Here is a 24122-nt window from a genome sequence, read left to right as displayed (position 1 = left end):
GGGGTCGAGAGCTGATGATGCCTCGACTGACTCAGTTTGCTGTGGACGCAGAAGTGACAGCACTGCCTCAGGTGATCGGCCTTTTCGATGATCAGCAGGCCCAGAGTCTCTGGTTCTTTAAGTTCGGTTTGTCTTCTTCGCGGTAGAAAAGTTCACGAAGTGGATCTGCGCTCTGGTCAGACCGCCAGTGCGTTAGACGCCGGAATTCTGCTTAAGAGTAAAGTTGATGAGTTTTCAGGGATGGTCACTAGGTACTCAGGTCTCGCCCACAATGAGTTGCATACGTGTACATTAAAAATTTGTGAACCTCTCTTTGTCAGTGGGTGAGGTATTGCAAGGAAGAAGAGGAAGAGGCCCGGTTTTAAATTCTGTGGTCTTTCCTTACATTCTTACCTAAGTTATAGCTTCTGTGGGTACCAGAAATAATCCAGCCCTAAAATCATTGTGGTAAATTCACATTCCACCATCGGTGACCTAAAATGTCCCCCTTGGAATTCGGTAGTGGTTTGAAATGTCTTCGAGATAATTATGTTTAGGAGCATTAAAAAGGTGACATGTTTTTGTGAGCGGAAAAGTTTGAGATGTGGGAGTTAACAGAAAACCTAAGTGCCTTGGCCTGCTTACTGCTTGTCCAGGCAGAAGTAAATTGCTTTAAACATCTCAAGCACTGCAAGGTTAGAACCGCAGTGCATGCTTTTTCATTCTTGAGAGGATCAGTGGCGACAGCAAACTTTCAAATTGCCTCTCGTGTTGTGATTTCCAAGAAAGTATAAGCCCGTAATTTTCTGATGGATTCCGTGGAAGGAGTCACTAGTTTGCTGTCACAAAGCTTCTGCTTTTGTTTATTAGCTTGACCGCATTCACGAGTAGTTTATAGGAGCTGTTGAACGGTATTATAACTGCTTTTACTTAAACATAGGTAAAATTGATCAAGGAGGTTTTGGTTTTAGAACAGTAGCAAGAAACATGTGGATGTTTCTTTAAAAGTTTGTAGTTATCACAAGAGTTCTGTTTTGTTTCATGATTAGCCATGAACTTTGCAAGGTGAGATAAAAGCTTTCTTTGCACATTTTATTATCTTTCCTGTAATTTGATACTTTACAATATGTTCCATCTTAGCAAGTTGATAGTCCATGAGTTGTTAGGTACAGAGACTAAAATGTAGTAGGTGTTCTTTTTTCGTTTTTCTTTAAGGTATCTGATCATTGACAGTTAAACTTAGATTTAAAAATGAATGTATATAGGGGCTGGCATTGTGGTGCGTGGGTTAAGCTGACAGTTCAACACCAGCATCATATATTGGAGCACTAGTCTGAATCTGTCTATTCCATTTCCCATCCAGCTCCCTGGTACTATGTCTGGGAAAGCTGCAGACGAGGGCCCAAGTATTTGGGCCCTGCCACCCACGTGGGAGACCTGGAGAGAGTTCCAGGCCTGCCTTCTGCTGACCATGGCTGTTTGGGGAGTTAACCAGTAAATTGAATCTCTCTGTTTCTCTCTCTGTGTCACTCTGCCTTTCAAGTAAATAAATAAATCTTAAAAAACAAACAACATGTTCGTGGTAGTGAAGTACAAATCATACAGAGGTATAGAATAAGAAGTGTCCCATTCCATCCCCCCCTCCCCCCCAACATTCACAGATGCACTGACTGTGGATAATTTATTTATGGTTTTCTAAAAGCTATTATTGTTGTGATTTTTTTTTTTTTACTTTAAAAGTTGTAGTCCTGTGACTTATCAAGCTTGCGTAGTATTTGTTGATTCATCCTGCTGAAAATGAGAATTTCACTGGATACAATCTGTCTTCTCACAGTGTCTCGAGTTTTGATTGTTAAACTATTATTTTTGTTGTCTGGATTGCATTTATGATGTTCGACAATATAAATTCTTGACTTAATAAATTTAGGTTGTCTCCCGTAACTCTAACTATGGAAGATGAAGAAATTAGTACTTGTCCCTATTTTCCCTGTTTTTATTAGTGTAAGTGCCTTTGGAAAGACATCGGTCTGCTGTGCTTCAGGAATACAGATATCATACTCTTATTTTCCTGATTCCTCCAGATATTAAAATGAAAACACTGGCATACAATATTTTTTTAATTATTTGGCTAAATTTCTCTAAGACATTCAAGTGAACAATGTCTGAAGACTTAGACAATTTTGCTAACTCCTAGCCCTTTAGTGCTTTATCTTCCTTGAAAACTTTCTTTTTTTTTTAATTTAATTTTTTTTAAAGTTACTCTCTTTATTTCTTTTTTGGAAAATTAAGAAATTTCTTTTTTTATTTTATTTTTTTATCTTTTATTTAATGAATATAAATTTCCAAAGTACAGCTTATGGACCTTGAAAACTTTCTGATAGCACCTTCATTTCAAGCCTTGTTTAAAGACATCAGCGCTCTAAACTGTACCAAGTTCTGTCCTTTGAAATCCTACAAGTTCTGTTAGGATTGCATGCTTATTAGCAATAGTCTAAACTGATGGTTGTGATATTACATAGTCAGCTACTCATTAATATAGATGAAACTAAAATGAGTCACCAAGGATAGTTAGTAAACAGGTTGGCTAAGTAGATCACCTACTTGATTTTAAAATAGAAAATTCTTCCTTATACCAAGAAATACAGTGACAGTTTGTATTTGAATAAGTTTTCACTTCCTTAGATCTGCTGAATGGCCTTTATCACATAGTTTTCCCTCTACTTACTCAACTTCTGACAATATTTCTTTCCAGTGAATGTTGAATCTTGGAATAGCCAGACTTTTTTTTTTTGGTTAAGATTTTGGCCAGCGCCGCGGCTCACTAGGCTAATCCTCCGCCTTGCGGCACCAGCACACCGGGTTCTAGTCCCGGTCGGGGCACCGATCCTGTCCCGGTTGCCCCTCTTCCAGGCCAGCTCTCTGCTGTGGCCAGGGAGGGCAGTGGAGGATGGCCCAAGTGCCTGGGCCCTGCACCCCATGGGAGACCAGGAGAAGCACCTGGCTCCTGCCATCGGATCAGCGCGGTGTGCCGGCCGCAGCGTGCCTACCGCGGCGGCCATTGGAGGGTGAACCAACGGCAAAAGGAAGACCTTTCTCTCTGTCTCTCGCTCACTGTCCACTCTGCCTGTCAAAAATTTAAAAAAAAAAAAAAATTTATTCATTTATTTGAGAGGCAGAGAGAAAGGTCTTTCATCTGCTGGGCCAGAGCTGGGCAAATCCAAAGCCAGGAGCTTCTTCCAGGATTCCCACGTGGGTGCAGGGGCCCAAGCACTTGGGCTGTCTTCCAGTGCTTTCCCAGGCCACCAGCAGGGAGCTGGATCAGAAGTGGAGCAGCCAGGACTCTAACCTGTGCCCATATGGGATGCCTGCGGCCACAGTGGAGGCTTAGCCTACTACACCACAGTGCCGGCCCCTAGAATTCTTTTAGTGAAAAAATTGCCATCTTCTTTTAAAGATGTGTATAGGGGATAGCGCTGTGGTGTAGTGGGTAAAGCCGCAGCCTGCAGCGCCGGCATCCCATATGGGTGCCGGTTGAGTCCCAGCTGTTTCACTTCAGATCCAGCTCTCTGCTATGGCTTGCGAGAGCAGTAGAAGATGGCCCAAGTCCTTGGGTCCCTGCACCCATGTGGGAGAGCCGAAGAAGCTCCTGGCTCCTGGCTTTGGATCGGCGCAGCTCTGGCTATTGCGGCCATCTGGGGTGTGAACCAGCAGATGGAAGACCTCGCTCTTTCTTTCTCTCTCTGTAACTCTGCCTTTCAAATAAATGAATCTTTTTTTTGTTGTTGAACTGTGTATAATGTTATTCTGATGAATTTGATCTCGGTGCAAATTTGTCTCCCTAGGTATATAGTAGACATTTAACTTAGTTTTTAAGCAGGAGATTAATAGCACTGAGAATCTGATTTTATTGGAGACCACCTGAGAATGCTTGTCTCATAGCCTGCCTCATTCTCTCCCCAACATGGGAGCTTTTCTGAGAGTGGCTTTCTTCAGTCATTACCTAGTGGTGGTAGTGTGAAGGAGGAGAAACAGGTTTTTTTGGTTTGTGATTGATTGCTATTGTATGTGCTTTTCCTTATATAAAGTTACTTGATATCACGGCATAGAATTTAGCAAGACAGTGTCTGGACTATGCATTTATTTTATATATATATATCAGAACTTTTTCTAAGAAGCTGGTAAAAATGCCTTTTAGGCTCCTGCTGTTGAGGAGTGTTAACAACTCAGATGATTCCTTCTGTGCATATCTAGAAATAAGAGATTTACTCTTCACATAGAAGTGTGTAGGATTCTTCTCACTGTGAACAAGTCCTAGCAAGACGTGATTTTAAGAGCATTGCAAAATTAATTTAGCAATGTATTTTAGGGCTTGTTCTGAGGCAATACAAATAGAACTTTGAGTTAAGAGTTGGAGGATGTCAGTTGATTGGTCTTGGAATTTCTGGCATGGCACCTAACCAAGCACAGGGCGAGAGATCTGTAGCTTGGTTAGCGATGGAAAAATAGGGCTCATGTCAAATAGGTTCTGTTGCTTATAGGCAGTGGGTAGGAAGCTAAAGAGGTAGACTTGTGAAACCAGAGCTGACCATGTGCAAATTAAAGATCTGAGGAAGCAGACACTGAGGAGGCAGAGGAGAAAGAAGCAGCTCTATTCAGAAAAAGTCTCCTGGAGGTCCTCAGTTTGTGATAGCTTTCTTGTTTTTCTTTTCTTTCTCTTTTTTTTCTTTTTATTTATCTATCTATTTATTTGAAAGTCAGTTACAGAGAGAGAGAGAGAGTGGTGAGAGAGAGAGAGAGAATCTTCCAACTGCTGTTTTATTTCCCAGATGGCTGCAACGGCCAGTGCTGGGCTAGGCCAAAGCCAGGAGCTTCTTCCAGGTCTCCCATGTGGGTGGCAGAAGTCCACATACATTAGCAAGGAGCAGGATGGCAGCTGGGACACCAACCAGCATCCATGTGGGATGCTGGTGTTGCTAGCGGTAGCTTTACTCTCTACGCCACAACACTGGCCCCCATGATAGCTCTCTAATGCACTTGAGTGTCTTTTTTTAATGGTTAAATCAACCTAATTAAGATGTTAATTTTTAAAATCCATGTTTTGCTTAAGATTTCAAATATTACCACTTTTTTAATATTGTTGGACATACTATCTAGGATACAGAAGATATAGCAGTGGATATTAAAAGATTGCCTTTAAGGTAGTAAGAATCTTGTGGAGGAGTTAACAGTTATAATGTAAAGGATTTAATTTGTGTGTGTGTGTGTGTGTAAGGTACTTGCAGGAATGGATATTAAGAGGAGTTTGGGATAAGGGAAGCCTTCTTAGAGGCTGCAATGTCTGAGGCTTCTGAAAGATAAATAGGAGTCTATGGGCGCCAGGTTCTAGTCCCGGTTGCTCCTCTTCCAGTCCAGCTCTCTGCTGTGGCCCAGGAGGGCAGTGGAGGATGGCTCAAGTCCTTGGGCTCCTGCATCTGCATGGGAGACCGGGGGAAGCACCTGGCTCCTGGCTTCGGGCTGGCGCATTGCCAGCTGTAGCGGCCATTTGGGGAGTGAACCAATGGAAGGAAGACCTTTCTCTCTGTCTCTGTCTCTCTCTCTCTCTCTGTCTATAACTCTACCTGTCAAAATAAAAAATAAAAAAAGATAAATAGGAGTCTGCCTGGTAAATGATGATGATGGGTGGAGTGGTCATTCTAGTGTAGAACAACTGCATTATAAGTTTGGGGAATTAAGATGAGTTTGGTTGTGAATCTCATTTTCTTTACGTATTGGGCTATATACAGTGTGAAGCAGGCACTCTTGAGAAGCGAGGCGAAGCAGGGTCGCAGGAAGATCATGAAGATCTTCGAATGTCACTGTGGAGTTCAGTTCTCATTGGTGCAGGTTTTAAGTAAGAGAGATAATGGTCAGATTCGCATTTCAGAAAGATTACTTTGGGAGCTAGTATGGGAGATGGCTTTGTGGTGGATGAGACTTAGTTTAGAGGCTTTTAAAACAGTCAGAAGATGGAAAAGAGTGCGTGGGTCCACTGGAGATTTTAGGAGGTAGAACTGTGTGAGATTGTTGCTTGTTTTGGAGAGGCATCTGAAAACTCATGTTTGTTGTCTGAGAGAGCCTGCGGAATAAAAAAGGAAGAGGTTTGTGGGAGAAGGTAATTCAGTACCCGAAACAGTTGAGTTCTAGGTGCTCATGAGTATTCTGGTAGAAATGTCCAGAGTTAACTGAAAAATATTTATTGTGTGCCTGCTGTGTGTTGCAACACTGTTCATGACAGCTGGCCTATGTTGCAATGTGGCTAAGAGTGATGCTGGGAGGGGGGCTGGTGTTGTGGCATAGTGGGTAAAGCTATAACCTGTGAGCACCAGTTCAAGTTCCGGCTGCTCTACTTCCGATCCCGCTCCCTGCTGATGCACCTGGGAAAGCAGTGCAAGATGGCTGAAGTACTTGGTCCCTGCACCAACATGGGACCTGGAAGAAGCCTGGGTTTAGAGCACCTCCCTCTGTCTCTCTCTGTAACTAACTGCCTTTCGAATAAGTAAATAAATCTTTAAAAAAAAAAATGATGATGGAAGCAGAAATGTGATGAGTGGCCAAATACAAATCCGGAAGATAAGACACTGAAGCTAAATTTAAAAAATTAAGAAATTCATAAAGTGAAACATTCCCTTTGTAACCTCTGTCAGTTTTTAGAGGCAGCTGTTATTAATGGTTTTAGATATTTCTTTTCTTTTTTTTTTTTTTTTTTGACAGGCAGAGTGGATAGTGAGAGAGAGACAGAGAGAAAGGTCTTCCTTTTTGCCGTTGGTTCACCCTCCAATGGCCGCTGTGGCCGGCGCATCGTGCTGATCCGAAGCCAGGAGCCAGGTGCTTCTCCTGGTCTCCCATGCGGGTGCAGGGCCCAAGAACTTGGGCCATCCTCCACTGCCTTCTGGGCCATAGCAGAGAGCTGGCTTGGAAGAGGGGCAACCGGGATAGAATCCGGCGCCCCGACCGGGACTAGAACCCGGTGTGCCGGCACCGCAAGGCGGAGGATTAGCCTGTTAAGCCACGGCGCCGGCCAATATTTCTTTTTTTTAAGACATATTTTTTGCTTTTCAAATCTCTGAGGTTGCATTTAGTCTCTCTTTTTTAAAAAAATTTATTTATATGAAAGCCAGAGTGTCAGAGAGGGGGGCAGAAACAAAAGAGCAAAGAGATTTTCCATCTGCTGGTTCACTACCCATATGACTACCACAGCCAGGTCTGAGCCAGACTAAAGCCAGGATCCAGGAACTCGATCCAGGTCTTCTGCATAGGTAGCAGGGACCCGAGTACTTGGGCCATCTTCTGCTGCTTCCCCAGGTGCATTAGCAGGGAGCTGGATTGGATGTGTAGCAGCTGGGACTTGAGCTAGCACTGAAATATGGAATGCTGGTTTTTTAAATGGCAGTTTATTCTGCTGCACCGCAACATCTGCCCCTGGTTTGGGATATTCTATATTATATTAATATATCTTTAGTAGAGATACGTGTACACATGTGCACACATAGATATACCACTTTATTTTTCTAATGAATGGGTTCATGTTTCTACATATGTTTCTGCAACTTGAATGCTTTCCTTCTTCTTTTTTTAAAAAGATTTATTTACTTGAAAGAGTTACAGACAGAGAGGCAGAGGCAGAGAGGTCTTCCATCAGCTGGTTCACTCCCCAAATGGCCACAATAGCCAGAGCTGGATCGATCCAAAGCCAGGAGCCAGGAGCTTCTTCCGGGTCAGGGAGAATCAGGAGTGCAACCACTTGGGCCATCTTTCACTGCTTTCCCAGGCTGTTAGCAGAGAGCTGGATTGAAAGAGGAGCAGCTGGGACATGAACTGGCGCCCGTAAGGGATGCTGGCACTGTAGGCAGCAGGTTAACCTGATATACTACAGCGCCAACCCCTTGAATGTTTCATTCATGATTATTTTTCATGCTGGGATAGCAGGACAGTAGTCAGATCTCTTTATGGTTGAGTTATAGTGTACCACAGTAGTACTCTAATTTATGCGCTATTTTTATTTCATTTGAAAGACAGACACAGGGAGGTCTTCCCTCCACTGGTTCACTCCCAAGTACCTGCAACAGCCAGGGCTGAACCAAGCCAAAGCCAGGAGCTGGGAACTCAATCTGGATATCCCATGTGGATGACAGGGACCCAAGTACTTGACCATTACTTGCTGCTTCCCAGGGTGTGAATTAGCAGGAAGCTAGATTGGAAGCACAGTAGCTGGGACTCAAATAAAGCAATCCAATATTGAATGCTGGCATCCCAGATGGTGACTTAATCACTGCACCAAATGCCTGTCCTTTTGAGTTTCCTTTTAAATATTTATTTATTTATTTTATTTTATTTTATTTTTTGACAGGCAGAGTGGATAGTGAGAGAGAGAGACAGAGAGAAAGGTCCTTCCTTTTTGTGGTTGGTTCACCCTCCAATGGCCGCTGCGGCCAGTGCATCGCGCTGATCCGAAGCCGGGAGCCAAGTGCTTCTCCTGGTCTCCCATGCGGGTGCAGGGCCCAAGAACTTGGGCCATCCTCCACTGCCTTCCTGGGCCATAGCAGAGAGCTGGCCTGGAAGAGGGGCAACCGGGATAGAATCTGGCACCCCAACCGGGACTAGAACCCGGTGTGCCGGCACCGCAAGGCGGAGGATTAGCCTGCTAAGCCACGGCGCCGGCCTTCCTTTTAAATATTTATTTATTTATCTGAAAGGTAGAGAGAGGGGAAGGGGAGAGAGAGAGGAAGCAGGAGAGAGATTTTCTATCTGCTGATTCACTCCCCAAATGCCCACAACAGCTAGGGACTGGGTCAGGCAGAAACCAGGAGCCTGAAAGCCATCTGGGTCCCCCAAATGAGTGGCAAGAGCCCAGGCACTTGAGCCATCATATGTTGCCTCCTAGGATGCATTAGCAGGAAGTCGGATTGGATGGAGTAGCTTAGGCTTTAAACAGCACCCTGATATGGGATGCGGTTGTCCCAAATGGCAGTTTTAACCTGGTACACCATAATGCTCATACCCTGGTTTATTTTATATTTATTTATTTATTTTAAAGGCGGAGTCAGAAGAAGGGATGGAGGGAGAGAGAAATCTTCCATTTGCTGATTCAGTTGCCAAATGACTGCAATGTCTGGGGCTGAGCTAGACCAAAGCCAAGAGCCTGACTTTCTATCTGGATCTCCCACGTGGGTGGCAGGGGCCCAAGTACTTGGGCCATCTTCTGCAGCTTTCCCAGGTGCATTAGCAGGTAACTAGATCAGAAGTGGAGCAGCTAGGACTCAAACCTGTGGTCCTATGGGATGCCGTTGTTGCAGGTGGTGGCTTAACCTACTGTAACTCAATACTGGCCCCATGGTGGATTTTTAAAAGTAAGTGGTGGCATAGAAAAGCTTTATATTCTGTTTATAGTTTAGCGTACAGGAATATCTGTGATTGATGATCCTTTAAACTTGTCTTCATTAAGTCACTATTTCAAATACTGCTGAATGGACATCATTATATTTACCATACATTCTTGCAGATATGATGAAGATATTTTATTTATTTTTTGACAGAGTGGATAGTGAGAGAGAGAGAGAGACAGAGAGAAAGGTCTTCCTTTGCCGTTGGTTCACCCTCCAATGGCCGCTGCAGCCGGTGCATCTCGCTGATCCGAAGCCAGGAGCCAGGTGCTTCTCCTGGTCTCCCATGGGGTGCAGGGCCCAAGGACTTGGGCCATCCTCCACTGCACTCCCAGGCCACAGCAGAGAGCTGGCCTGGAAGAGGGGCAACCGGGATAGAATCTGGCACCCCAACCGGGACTAGAACCCGGTGTGCCGGCACCGCAAGGCGGAGGATTAGCCTGTTAAGCCACGGCGCCAGCCGAATATATTTTAAAATTTGGTGTTGTACTCTGAACACTTCTTACATATGCCATAGCTGTGTTCCTTATGCTCCCACTCCATGTCATCTTTTGAATTTTGACAGTGGATTGGCAAAAAATGGCAACTTTTTTATAAGTATCTTTATATATGTTACTGATCATTTATTTCTTCTGCATTGTCTTCATATCTTTTCTGCATTTTTGTATTGTATTGTTTTTCTTATTGTTGATGGAACATTGACATTCTATTAAAATTGCCATTTCCCCAGTTTGTTGGTTTTTTGGAGTTTTTCATCTTCTTGTAATCAAATCTGTCTTTTTTCCCACCCCCCCGTATGGCTTCTGAGTTTGATTTTTTAGGTAGATGTGTTTCTTATCTAAAAACATTATTTTCTTCTATTATGCAGCTTTAAATGATTTGTTATTTCAATAAATCTGGTATTTTTGGGTTTAGCCATTTCTCATATACTGATGCAACTTATTTCTTTTTCAAAATATACTTTTAAAAAAGATTTATTTGCTCATTTTTATTTATTTGAAAAGCAGAGTAACAGAAAGAGAGAAAGAGAAGGAGAGAGGGAGAGATAGATCTTCCGTCCGCTGGTTCACTCCCCAAATTGCTGCAACGGCCTGATCTAGGCTGATCTGAAGCCAGGAGCTAGGAAATTCTTCTGGGTCTCCCACATGGGTCCTGTGGTGGTTGAGGGTGGCCTTGGAACCAGAGGATTGGTTACATCATCCAGCAGGATAGTCTGGAAACCCTGCCTCACAACCCTCTGGAGCTGGGTGGCTTTTTTTTTTTTTTTAAATTAATTAATTTATTTGAGAGATTTACAGTGAGAGGGAGAGACAGAGAGAGAGAGAGGTCTTCTATCTGCTGGTTCATTCCCCCAAATGGCCACAGCAGCCAGAGCTGAGCCGATCTGAAGCCAGGAGCTTATTCTGGGTCTCCCATATGGGTGCGGGGGCCCAAGGACTTGGGCCATCTTCTACTGCTTTCCCAGGCCACAGCAGAGAGCTGGATCGGAACAGGAGCAGCCGGTACTAGAACCGGCGTCCATATGGGATACCGACACCACAGGCAGAGGATTAACCTGTGCCACAGCACCGGCAGCTGGATAGCTTTTATTCTAAGGTCTGAGGATCAAATCATGTATCTTAGTGAACAGTCCCCACAGAACAGAGTCAGTTTTACAGTCCTGGTCCTCTTCTCTTCTGTCTGGCTTTGCCAGATGTGCTACTGGAGAGGGCTGCTTGGAGGTTCTTGTTTTCACACAAGAAAGAATTGGGCTGTGAGGCAGAGTACTGGTAAATGAGGGAGCAAAGTTTAATGAAGGGAAATACCTCGATAGACCAGGCAGGCATCTCAGAAAAGAACTGAGCACCGTATCTTCTTTTCCTTATGTTAACATTTGGCTAGGATTTTCCAGACAGTGTTGAATTATAGCAGTTATCTTTTATCTTAATGGAATATAATCAGTAGTGAGAAAAATTCATATACTATCTTCAAAGATACCCAGCCTTCTTTTCCTCCTTTGAAGTGTGTGAGAGCAGAGAAACTTTTATGATGTACCTGCATATTTTAAGAATTGTGAGAAGTGTTTTGCATTTACTTCTATTTCATCTTCATAAGAATGCTTAGCAGGAGATGTCTGCCTCTTTTGCAGATGATAACATTGAGACTTTGTGACAATACAAAGCTGGGTGTTAACCTTCAGGGAAAGTTTTCTTCTTTTTTCTGCTTTGACAAGACTTTTTTAACGCTCATTTTTTTTTTGGCTGTATTATCAAATTCATTTCTTTTTTATTAACTATTTTCTTTTTTTTTTTTTTTTAAAGATTCATTTATTTATTTGAAAGGCAGAGTTGCAGAGAAAGAGGGAGAGACAGAGAGAGATCCTCCATCTGCTGGTTCACTCCCAAATGGCCTAACAGCCAGAGCTGGGTCAATACAAAGCCAGAATCAGGAGCTTTTTCTGGGTCTCCCATGCAGTTACAGGGACCCAATGACTTGGGCCATCTGTCACTGCTTTCCTGGGTGCACAAGCAGGGAGCTGAATTGGAAGCGGAGAAGCCAGGACTCGAACTGCCACCCATATGGGATGCCGGCACTTGAGGTGGTGGCTTTACCCACTATGCCACAGTGCCGGCCCCCAAATTCATATTTAACAGGTGTTGTCTCTTAGCTTATTTTCTATCATCTTGATTATTTAAAATGGAAAATGTTTTTTAATTAAGGTTAATCTTAGGGCTTGATACCTTAAGATTATATGAATATTCTGTTTCCCTAGAATCTTTAACCCCGGGGCCAGCGCCATGGCTCACTTGGTTAATCCTCCGCCTGTGGTGCCGGCATCTAATATGGGTGCCAGTTCTAGTCCCAGCTGCTCCTCTTCCAGTCCAGCTCTCTGCTGTGGCCTGGGAGGGCAGTGGAGAATGGTCCAAGTGTTTGGGCCCCTGTTCCCGCATGGGAGACCAGGAGGAGGCACCTGGCTCCTAGCTTCAGATCGGCGCAGTTCTGGCTGTGGCGGCCATTTGGGGGGTAAGCCAACGGAAGGAAGACCTTTCTGTCTCTCCCTCTCATTGTCTATAACTCTACCTGTTAAATAAATTTTTAAAAAAATATTTAAAAAAAGAATCTTTAACCCAGTTTTGCTTTAAAGATTTATTTTATTTATTTTTAAAGCAGAGTGACAGATCTTCCAACCATTGGTTCACTACCCAAAAGGCCACAATGACTGGAACTGGGTCAGTCCAAAGCCAGGAGGCTCGAGCTCCATCCGGGTCTCCCAAATAGGTGACCAGGACCCAAGCACTTGAGCCATCTTCCATTGCCTTCCCAGGTGCATTATTAGTAGGGAGCTGGATTAGCAGAGCAGCCAGGACTCAAACCAGGATACAGGATGCTAGTATTGTAGGCGGTGGCTTAACGTGCCACAATGCCCGCCCCTACCCAATGTTTTACTACCTATGGATGATAATCTTGCCTAAATGTAATATTATATTGGTGATGAAGTAAATTTTTTAGCTGAATAGACTAATTTAGGAGAAAAGGTTATTGAGATAGCAGAAGGACTAGATGTGGTTCAGTTTTTACGCAGGGTTATTATTATTATTATAATTTATTTTTTGTTTCATTTGAAAGAGAAGACAGAGCTTCCATTTCCTGATTCACTCCCCAAATGGCTACAATAGTCCGGGTGGGCCAGGCTGGAAGTCATGAGCCAGCAGCTTTTGCCAGGTCTCCCATGTAGGTGACAGGGACCCAAATACTTGAGCTACTACTTGCTGCCTCCCACGGTGCAAAGTATTGGGAAACTGGAGTGGAAGCCGAGGAGACAGGAATGAGGGACCCCAAGAGGCATCCCAAGTGGTGTCTTAACCACTGTGCCAAACAACTATCCCTTTTGGGCTTATTTATTTTTCTTAGATTTATTTATCTATTTGAAAGTCAGAGTCATACAAAGAGATCTTCCATTCGCTGATTCACTCCCCAAATGGCTGCAATAGCCATCGTAGGCCAGGCTGGAAGCCAGGAGCCAGCAGCTTCGTCCAGGTCTCCCACATGGGTACAGGGGCCCAAACATTTGAGTCATCTTCCGCTGCCTTCCCAGGCCATCAGCAGGGAGCTGGATTGGAAGTAGAGAACCAGGACTCAAACCAGCACCCTTATGGGATGCCGGCATCACAGTGGCCCAACCTGCAGTGACACTATGCTGGGCCCTTTTGGGTTTATTTTTAAAAGAAGTTGGTGTCAAGGAAAACTTTAGATTCTACGTTTTAGAATATAGGAACATTGATGCTTAAGATACTGTCTTCTGAAACCCAATAGCAAATTATAAAAAATGTTGCTTTCCCCCAAATTCAGGTAAAACTATTTAAATTTATACACTTTGGAAATCTTTGTGGAAAAGCAGACTCTAGTGTATTGTAGATCAGATAAATATTTTATGCTAATTTTTGGTAAAATGATTTAACTAATGCTTGAAGTTAAACCAGGAAAAATCATTAATTTGTTTTATACCTTTAGAATGTATCTTTGTTTTGCAGCTCATTTCTAGGTTTGGTACTGTAATAAGCATCTGATGATTGTGAAGTGTTATGAACATGGTGCTGTCTCAATTACTTAATTACTTGAGAAGTGTTTATAAAAACTCCCTTAAATGTTTTAGTTCTGGAACTTAAGGAACAGTAGTTGATAAAGCATCATTCCTTCACTGAGTCTCTCAAAGGATGTATTTATTTATTTGAGAGGCAGAGAGAGAGAGAGAGAGAGAGACATCAATCTCCCATCCACTGGTTCATTCCCCAAGTGAACACAGCTGCTGGAGCTGAGCCAGGCCAAAGCCAGGAACCCAGAACTCTATCTGGGTCTCCCACGTAGGAGACAGGAGCCCGACCACTCAAGCCATCACTGCTGTCTCTCATGGTCCACACTAACAAGAGGTGGGAATGGAACCCAGGCACTCCAGTGAGGAACACAGTCCTGTTAACCAGCATCTTAACTGCTAAACATTACCCACTCCCAGACCCCCACACCCCACTTCTTTTCTAATTTAATCCTAAAATATTTTCTTCCAACCCTTACATCCTCATCCTAGTAACCTGGAGGGTACTGTGTGTGTGTATGCACATGCACGCGTGTGCACTTTATTTTTTAAATATTTGTTTATTTGCAAGGCAAACAGCTTGATCTTCCATCTACTGGGTTCGCTTTCCAAATGGCTGCAACAGCCAGGTGTGGGCCAGGAGCGAAACCTGGCCAGATCGAAACCAGGAGCCAGGAACTCCATCCTGGTCTCCGACGTGGCTAGCAGGGGCCCAGGTCCTTGAGCCATCCCAGGTACATTAACAAACAGGGAGGTGGATTGGAAGTGGAGCAGAGGGACTCCAGTTGGCACTCGATATGGTATCCAGTGCCACAGACAACAGCTTAACCCACGGCACTGATATACCAGCCCCATCCTAGAGGATACTTTAGAAGAAAGATTGCTGCAGAGGCCAGTGAGAGCTTGAAACCCTGCCACCCACATAGGAGACCTGGATGGAATTTCTGGCTCCTGGCTTTGACTTGGCCCACATCTAGCTGTTGCAGCCATTTGAGGAGTAAACCAGTGGATGAAACTTCTTTCTCTCTTTCTCCCTGTGTGTATGTTACTCTCTTTTCAAATTAATAAAAAAAAAATCTTAAAAAGGTCAGGTCTTTTGGGTAGGGATTGAATCATAAGGACTGGATTAGTGCCTTAGGAAGGGGCTATAGGGAAATAGCTTAGGCCCTTTTTGCCCTTCCATCCCTCCCATCCTGTGAAAGCACAGCCTGTGTCTCCTCTGGAGAAGCAGCAACAAGGTGCCATCTTGGAAGAGGAAATCGAGCCCCTTACCAGACACAAAACCCTGCTGGTGCCTTGATCTTGAACTGCTGGTTTCCAGAACTATGAGAAATAAACTTCTATTCCTTACCAGTTTACTCATTCTATGGCATTTTGCTGGAGCAGCACAAAGGGACTAAGATAACTTGCTTCCTTCTTTTCTCTGCCACAGCTGTCAGTTTTCAGAGCGCTCCTGAATAATGCTAATAGCTTGAGACACCACTTTCCACAGCAGAATCCACACTTCCATCTTAGTCTGTTCAGGTTGCTGTAACCAAAAAGTGCAGACTGGGTAGCTTGTGAACAGCAGAAATTTACTTCTCACAGTTCTGGCACTTGGGAAGTCCAAGATCAAGGCTCTGGGCAGACTCAGTGCCTAGTGTGGGTCCAATTCAGGGATCATGGAATGTTGCCTTTTATTGCGACCTCTTTTTTTTTTTTTTTTTTTTTTTAAGATTTATTTATTTATTTGAAAGGCAGAGTTACAGAGAGGCAGAGGCAGTGAAAGAGCTCTTCCATTCACTGGTTCACTTCCCTGATGGTCACAACGGCCAGAGCTGCACTTATCCAAAGCCAGGAACCAGGAGCTTCTTCCACGTGGGTGCAGGGGCCCAAGGAGTTTTGCCATGCTCCGCTGCTTTCCCAGGCCATGGCAGAGAGCTGTATTGAAAGCAGAGAAGCTGGTACTCGAACCAGTGCCCATATGGGATGCCAGCTCTGCTGGCAGTAGCTTTACCGGCTATGTCACAGCACTGGCCTCTCAAGTGATCTTTTTTGACCAGAACATAGTGGACCCAGATAGTTATTTTCACTTTTAAGAGACTGGCCAGGCCGACGCTGCAGCTCGATAGGCTAATCCTCCGCCCGCAACACCGGCACCCCGGGTTCAAGTCCCTGTTGGGGCGCCAGATTCTGTCTCGGTTGCCTCTCTTCCAGTCCAGCTCTCTGCTGTGGCCCGGGAGTGCAGTGGAGGATGGCCCAAGTGCCTGGGCCCTGCACCCTCATGGGAGACCAGGAGAAGCACCTGGCTCCTGGTTTTGGATCAGCGCGGTGCGCCGGCCGCAGCGGCCATTGGGGGGTGAACCAACGGCAAAAAAGGAAGACCTTTTTTTTTTTTTAATTTTTATTTTTTGACAGGCAGAGTGGACAGTGAGAGAGAGAGAGAGACAAAGAGAAAGATCTTCCTTTTAGCCGTTGGTTCACCCTCCAATGGCCGCTGCAGCCAGCATGCTGCGGCCGGCGCACAGTGTTGATACAAAGGCAGGAGCCAGGTGCTTATCCTGGTCTCCCATGGGGTGCAGGGCCCAAGCACTTGGGCCATCCTCCTCTGCACTCCTGGGCCACAGCAGAGAGCTGGACTGGAAAAGGAGCAACCGGGACAGAATCCGGCTCCCCGACCGGGACTAGAACCTGGTGTGCCGGCGCTGCAAGGCGGAGGATTAGCCTAGTGAGCGGCGGCGCCGGCCAAAGGAAGACCTTTTTTTTTCTCTCTCTCTCTCTCTCTCTCTCACTCTCTCACTGTCCACTCTACCTGTCAAAAAAAAAAAAAAAAGGCTGGCCAGTGAAAATGAAACCCTTATCTGGGAAATTAAAATATTCTACTTTGGTGCAACAGTTAGGATGTGATTGGGACCTGCATCCCATGTCAGACTGCCTGAATTGCAGTCCTAGCTCTGCTGCTTATTCTGTCTTCCTGTTAATACACTCCCTGGAAGGCAGGTTGTGATTTCCCGAGTACTTGGGTCCCTGCCACCCACATGGAAAGACCAGAGGGAGTTTGTAGTTCCCAACTTTGGTCTGGCCTAGCCTTGGCTATTGCAGGCATTTGGGGAGTGAGCCAGAGGATGGGAGATCTCTCCCTCCCTCCTTTCCCCGACTCTCTCTCTGCCTTGTAAACAAAAACAAAAATAAATAGGGGCAGATGTTACGGCACAGTGGTTTAAGCTACTACTTGTAACATGAGCTCCCTGCTAATGTGGCTGGGAAGGTAGCAGATATAGAATAAGTGCTTGGGCCCCTGCCACCCCCATGGGATACCCAGATGGAGTTCCAGGCTCCTGAGTTTCACTGGGACCAGCCCTGATTGTTGTGGCCATTTGGGGAGTGAACAAGTGGGTGGAAGATCTCTTTTCCTCTCTGTTTGTCTCTCCGTTTCTCTCTGTGTTACTCTACTTTTCAAATAAATATTTTTTAAAAAACAAATACATTTAAAATAATTTAATAAATAAGCCTACCTTAGTATATGAAGCTATTAATTTTTTTTGTTCTTCAGATAGAGCACATTCTGAACATACATAAATCAAATATATATCTTTAATATGTTTCCCCTAAGTGTACACCTTGAGGCATTGTTTACTTACTGCTGTATCATCAACATGTGAAGCAGTGTCTGGCCCCGAGTGGAAGTTTAATTAATGTAAGTTGAGTGAACAGAGCTATCACCTAGAGACTCTAAGGAAGGCGCAGGGAAATGTAGAAATAGGGGGCTACATTTGGGAAGTAATCCAGTGGGTAGGAGCTCTCTCTGCAACTGTCTTTCTCTGTGTGTCTCTTTCCATCCCAAATCAATAAATTGATTAATTAAAAAAATTCCAAAAAGAATGAATGGAATATAAGAGACAGCCAACTGTATAATGGTGGATTCCTGAGTTTGAATGCGCGCTCTATCAATTACTTATCAGCTGTGTGCTGAATTCTTATGTGTGTGCTACTTCTCTGTAACTTAATTTCCTCATCTATAAAATGGGGATAATATCTCAGATGATGTTATAAGGATTTAATGGGATATAATATTTGTAATACTTAGAATAGTGCTTAGCATATAGCATATTCTATATGCATGTAATAATTTTTAAATTACATTCATTGAATATTTTAAATAGAAGTAAAATCTCAGTAGAGAGATGAAAATATTCCTACCTTCTAAAAGCAACACTCAGGTGCTTCTAGCTTAATAGGGTAGACCACACGTCTATATCTCTTCCTTCCTCGAGTCCACAGAGATGACAGAAAACTGAAATAACAAATTCTCTGAATCTTGGAAAGCAAAACAGGCACCAGAAAGCATGAGAAATCCAAGATGACTAAAAACAGGACAAAGTGGACCAAAGGAAACCTGAGTGGAATTCCTGACTCTTGGCTTTGGTTTGGCCCAACCCTGGCCATTGCACCAATTTTGGGAGTAGACTGGCAGATGGAGGCTTGATCACTCTGTCTCCTCAGCAGGTGGGAGATTTTCTTCCCTTCCTCGGTTACTCTGCATTTCAAACACATAAATCTTAAAAAAAAAAAAAAAAAGAAAGATTACTTTTCCTGTTCTGCGTAGAGAATATCTAATCATACTATTTGGCACTTCAAGTACAGAACAATTACATAAGCATTTATTAGTATAAATGCCTTCAAAAGTTATGTTAGGAAAAATTGTGAGTTGAATAATGTTATAAATCTTTATAATGCAAAAATTACTAAGAAGAATAAAGCTGTGGGGAAAGTAAAAGGGAAGTGTGAATTTAGAAGTGTTTCTTTCCTAATGGAGAGTCAATACATTATTGAAAGCTAATAATTTAAACATAAAACAACACTACAAAAATGACATTCAAAAAATAGATAAAAGATGATTTGAATAGAGGTTTCTCTAAGTATATACAAATGGCTCCATTAGTATATGAAAAATTACCCAGTGTTACTAACCATCATGCAAATGCAAATCAAAACCTCAGTGAGTAGGCAGGTAAGCTAACCACCATGCTGGCATCCCACAAGGGCATGAGTTTGAGTCCAGCTTCTCCACTTCCAATCCAACTCCCTACTAAATGCACTTGGGAAATAACCAGATTATTTGCCACCCATATAGGAGACCCGAATGAAGCTCCTAGCTTCATCCTGGCCCAGTCCCAGCCATGTGGCCATTCTGGGAGAGAACAAGTGGATGGAAGACCACTGTCTCTGCCTCTCCCTCTCTAACTCTGCCTTTCAAATAAATAAGTAAATCTTTAAACACACACACACACATACACACACACAATGAGTTATCCTCATTTCCATTCATATGGCTACTGTCAGAGAAAGAGAATAGGGTAAAGGAGGGAGTAGTTGTTTTAGTGGATATAGAATTTCAGTTTTACAAGATGAGCAAGTTCTAGGGATTGGTTTCACAACAATCCGAATATAGTTAACAGTACTGAAGTGTACACCTAAAGATGGTTAAGATGGTAAATTTTATGTTTTTTAACCAACCACATTTGAAAATAAAAGAATAAAAATAGGGGAAGGAATCGTACTTGTTATAAAGGAGACCACAGGAGTAAACACAAGAGAATACAATGTTAAATTCTGTCTTTCATATTGATCAACAGATACAAGTAAAACAAAACAGTTGTAAAAGTATAACTGTGATGCTAGAACTGGAGATTAGGAAAGTCTCTGGGTAGAAAGAAGATGAACTTTGCACTTAGAGTCTTTTGAATGGTAGAAGCATTAACTTTCCTATCATGTAAAGGTATTTTATGATAAAATTTAATTTCTAATATAAAACATCAAACAAATTAAGGCTAAATTTTATAAAGTTTTTAGTTAAAAAATTAAATAGAAACAGTTCGTTCTTCTAAAGACATTAGAAGAGAACCTTTTTGCTATATCATTTTTAAGATTTATTTTATTGATTTGAAAGGCAGAATGACAGAGGGAGGGAGCTCTTCTATCTGCTGGCTCACTCCCCAAGTAGCTGCAGTAGTTAGGGCTGGGCCAGGCCAAAGCCAGGATCCTGGGACTCCATCCAGGTCTGCCACATGGGTAGCAGGGACCTAAGCACTTGGGCCATCCTCTGCTGGTTTCCCAGGCACATCAACAGGGAGTTGGACTGGAAGTGGAGCAGCTGGGACTCCAGTGGTGCTCATATGGGATGCCAGTGTAGCAGGTGGCAGCTTAACTTGCTGGGCCACAATGCTGACCACAAGCCCTACCTCTTAAAACCATCACAATGGGGATTACATTTCAGCATGAATTTTGGAAGGGACACACCTTCAAACCATAGCAAAAGGTTAGGCAAACAAATCAAACAGCCTTAAGTCTAAGCAGAAATCTCAGTTGACAGTCCAGGGAGTTCTGGAGATGAGCTGACACTTTAGGGTGTTGTTGAGTTGCTTCCAGGGCTTTTGTAGCCCCACATCCTATCCTATTGGTTCTGGGTTACTCCAGGGAGAGGTGTGTGTAGAGGCGGAGTCACATCTCTGAAGGGCATGGACAGCTGAAGAATATCTCATAGCAGCATTGCCACCAATAGAGACAATAAGCCCTTCACTGTTGTTGAGTGATTCTGAGGGTGGGACGGAAGATAAGGAAGGGCAGATTGTTGCGGGAATGAGGATCTCATCCCCAAATTATGTTGTGGAGATCCAGAACCCTGGCTGGGCTTATAGAGACCACCAGCTAAACTTAGTCCAGGTTCTTATCTTTGCACCATAATAATATAACCAGGAGTTGTAGGTAGAGGGGAATAGAAGAGCTGAATTTATAGAAAGGCAAAAAGCCTATACTCAGGCATGAGTGCAGGCAACCTTTGGAGAGAATTGTCCTCACCCAGGCTGGGGCATCCTCCTACAGGGTGGAGTTGGTACAGCACCTGATTAGAGATTCAGAGGAGATGGAGTTTGGTGTGGGACTGCAGTGCAGTGGTGGTCTCCAGAGAGGTGTCATGGAGCTGGATGGAAAGTGAGATGTAGCTGAGTGATGAAGAATGAGTCTTTAGCAGTGTCGAATCAGCATGGGAGGTGGTAGGACTGGGACATTGCACATGGCTTGGGTGTTGGCAGTCCTTAGCTTTCTTATCCCTTCCTGACTTCCTGCCTCACCTACATCAAGATCACAGTGTCCATCACAAGTGTTACTAAGAGACTGGCTTTTTTCTTTTTTAAAGATTTATTTTATTTATTTGAAAGAGTTATACAGAGAGAGGAGAGGCAGAGAGAGAGAGAGGTCTTCCATCTGCTGATTCACTCCCCAATTGGCCGCAACGGCCGGAGCTGCGTCGATCTGAAGCCAGGAAACAGGAGCTTCCTCCAGGTCTCCCACGTGGGTGCAGGGGCCCCTGGACTTGTGCCATCTTCTACTGCTTTCCCAGGCCATAGCAGAGAGCGGAATAAGAAGTGGAGCCACCAGGACTCGAATCGGCGCCCATATGGGATGCCATCACTGCAGGTGGCGGCTTTACCCGCTATGCCACAGCGCCAGCTCCAGAGATTGGCTTTTGAACTCATTCTACTTCCTAACTGTGAGACTCTGACAAGTATGCTTTTGTGCCTTGATTTTTAAATTTGTAAAATGACATGAGTATGTCTAGTTTGACAGTTACTGTGAAGGTTAAATAACTTACGATTTATTTAAACACTTAGAACTTAAGTATACTGTAGTGTTTATAGGGAAAAATATACGATATTTGTCAGACAGAATTTTTCATAGAAAGTTTCTTCTGCATTCAGTCGAGAAATATTTGAGTCCTCGGTTATGTGAATGTGTTTAAAAAGTCTAAGTTTTGTCTTCTAGTTGCTTATAATTTAGTTAAATATGTGTTATCAGTATATGAAGAGTTAACACAAGATGCAATCTATATGTGTTGGACAGATTTAGATGTATAGAACACTGGGCTTGTGTGATTTAACAAGTTTAATAGAAGTTGATATTGAATTACCTATTAAATTACCACGGCCAGCACCTGCTCCCAGCCGCCCCAGGAGGATGCACCGCTGACGCTGTGAGAGCCCCCCAGGGGTCGCTGGCTGTGACGCCTGCTGCTGCTGACCCCCGGATCCCAAGGCTGTGCAGCTGCCACCCCAGGTTTTGTGTGTGAATCGTTATGGAGATCTGAAGACTACCAGTAACACCTTTGTAGTACAGGTGCCACCTGATGAAATAACAATTAATCATCGACATGGCCTTCCTTTGATAACACTTACTTTGCCATCCAGGAAAGAGCGCTGTCAAGTTGTAGTCAAACCAGTATTGTCAACAGTGGGTTCATTCCTTCAGGAAGACGAAGGTGTCACAGCTGCAGCAGATGGCAGTGAGATTCCAGCTTCCACCTTGATGGGGATTTTGCTAATGAAAGATTTTAAACTTGTCATTAATAAAATAGCATATGATGTGTAGTGTCCCAAGAAAGAACATCTAAATAATGAGCATACCACTGAGATGGAAAACATGAAATCCTTGGTCCACAGGTTGTTCACAGTTTTGTAGAAAAAGAAAGAACACCATTTACTGGAGAAAATCGACCACCTGAAGGCCCTTGAACAGGTGAAAGCTAGAATCGAAGCTCGTTCAGAAGCCAAAACCAGCGGGCTCCTGTGGGATTAGCACTGCTGTCTGTTCAGGACAGGGTGATGGCCTGGATCTCTGGGTGGGTGTACTCCTGGGATATCATGGAGCCGGTCACATAGTTCATCGCATTTGCAAATTCCATGGTCTTTTTTTGCATACCTTATAGTTACTCGACAGAATTTTACTTCCTCAGGTGTTAGGAGTAGACAATTTTTTTTCAGTTTTTCCATAAGATGTCAAAGCAATAACATTTTGACATGGAGGAGTACAACCAGTTAAAGGAGGATCTTGCCAAGGCTACAGAATCCCTGAAATGAAACCGCCGTTCTCTCTATTGGAGAATGCAAGTAGAGGAACTCCATAAAAAGAATTAATCTTACATTTTTAAACATCATTGGATTTTTCCATGTGTTGATTGTATACCTTACAAATGATATTTCTGAGTCTCATAGTTCATTTCAATCTGTTTCAGTTTTTAGTTAATAAATTTTTATAAAAAAGTATTCTTTAAAGTTCTCACCTGAGAACTTTAGCTATTGCATTTTCATGACTCGCTGATGTCAAGATGGCCTGCGTGCATCAGGTAGCAGCATGTTGTGCGTTCATTCCTCTGTGAAGGTGAGACGATCTGTGCGTGCTTGGCACACAGTTCACTCTCAGGCCTCATCTACAATAGTCTTCTCATCAGCCTGGATTAATACCATTTATCAAAAAAGTATGAATGTCCCGCCAACCATAATGCCTCGTTGGTACTTTTTTGAACTGCAAGTAAACAACAAACTATTGCTTTTGAATGAGCAACTCACAGGTTTTAGTTACCAAAGCCAACATTCCCCATCATTAGCCTCTGGCAGATGATTAACTATTCAAACTTTTATGTGTCAGGTTAATAAAAATGAATCTTCACATGAAAAAAATAAAAGTAATTTCTCCCATTATCTTCTTTAAATAGAAAGAAAGGATTTGACTTGTTTAAAAATTTTTTTTATTTGAAAGGCAGAGTTACAGAGAGACAGAAAGAGATATCTTTCCTCCTCTGGTTCATTCTCCAAATAGCCACAAATTCAAGAGCCTGGAACTCCATCCAGGTCTCCCGCAGGGTAGAAGGGGCACACATATTTGTGCCATTCTCAGCTGCTTTCCCAGGTGCATCAGCAGGAAGCTGGATTGGAAGCAGAGAAACTGGGACTCGCACTGGGCATTCTGATATGGGATGCTGATGTTGCAGGTGGCAGCCTAACCTGCTGCTCCATGATAGCCCCAGGATTTCTTTTTTTTTTTTTTAAGATTTTTTTTTAAATTTATTTATTTGAGAGGTAGAGTTATAAACAGTGAGAGGGAGAGACTGGGGTCTCTGCTGGTTCACTCCCTAAATGCCCGCAATGGCCATAGTTGTGCTGATCTGAAGCCAGGAGCTTCTTACAGGTCTCCCATGCAGGTGCAGGGGCCCCAGCACTTGGGCCATCTTCCACTGCTTTCTCACACCATAGCAGAGAGCTGGATCGAAAGAAGAAAGAACCGGCGCCCATATGGTATGCCGGCGCTGCAGGTAGAGGGCCACCCTCTGCGCCACAGTGGCA

General features: G+C 43.6%; 1 protein-coding gene and 1 pseudogene across 1 annotated transcript in view; both read left to right on the top strand.

Annotated features, from left to right (window-relative positions):
- Window positions 1-24122, top strand: part of PRKCI (protein kinase C iota) — a 93428-nt gene that overhangs the window by 527 nt on the left and 68779 nt on the right. The gene's annotated exons all lie outside the window — the stretch shown is intronic.
- On the top strand, window positions 18-22916 carry LOC133777188 (calcium uniporter regulatory subunit MCUb, mitochondrial-like; annotated as a pseudogene).

The sequence above is a fragment of the Lepus europaeus genome, chromosome 2, assembly GCF_033115175.1.
Source record: "Lepus europaeus isolate LE1 chromosome 2, mLepTim1.pri, whole genome shotgun sequence".
Classification (NCBI taxonomy): Eukaryota; Metazoa; Chordata; class Mammalia; order Lagomorpha; family Leporidae; genus Lepus; species Lepus europaeus.
The sequence above is the reverse complement of the archived record's forward strand: the minus strand, read 5'-3'. Positions and strand labels throughout refer to the sequence as shown.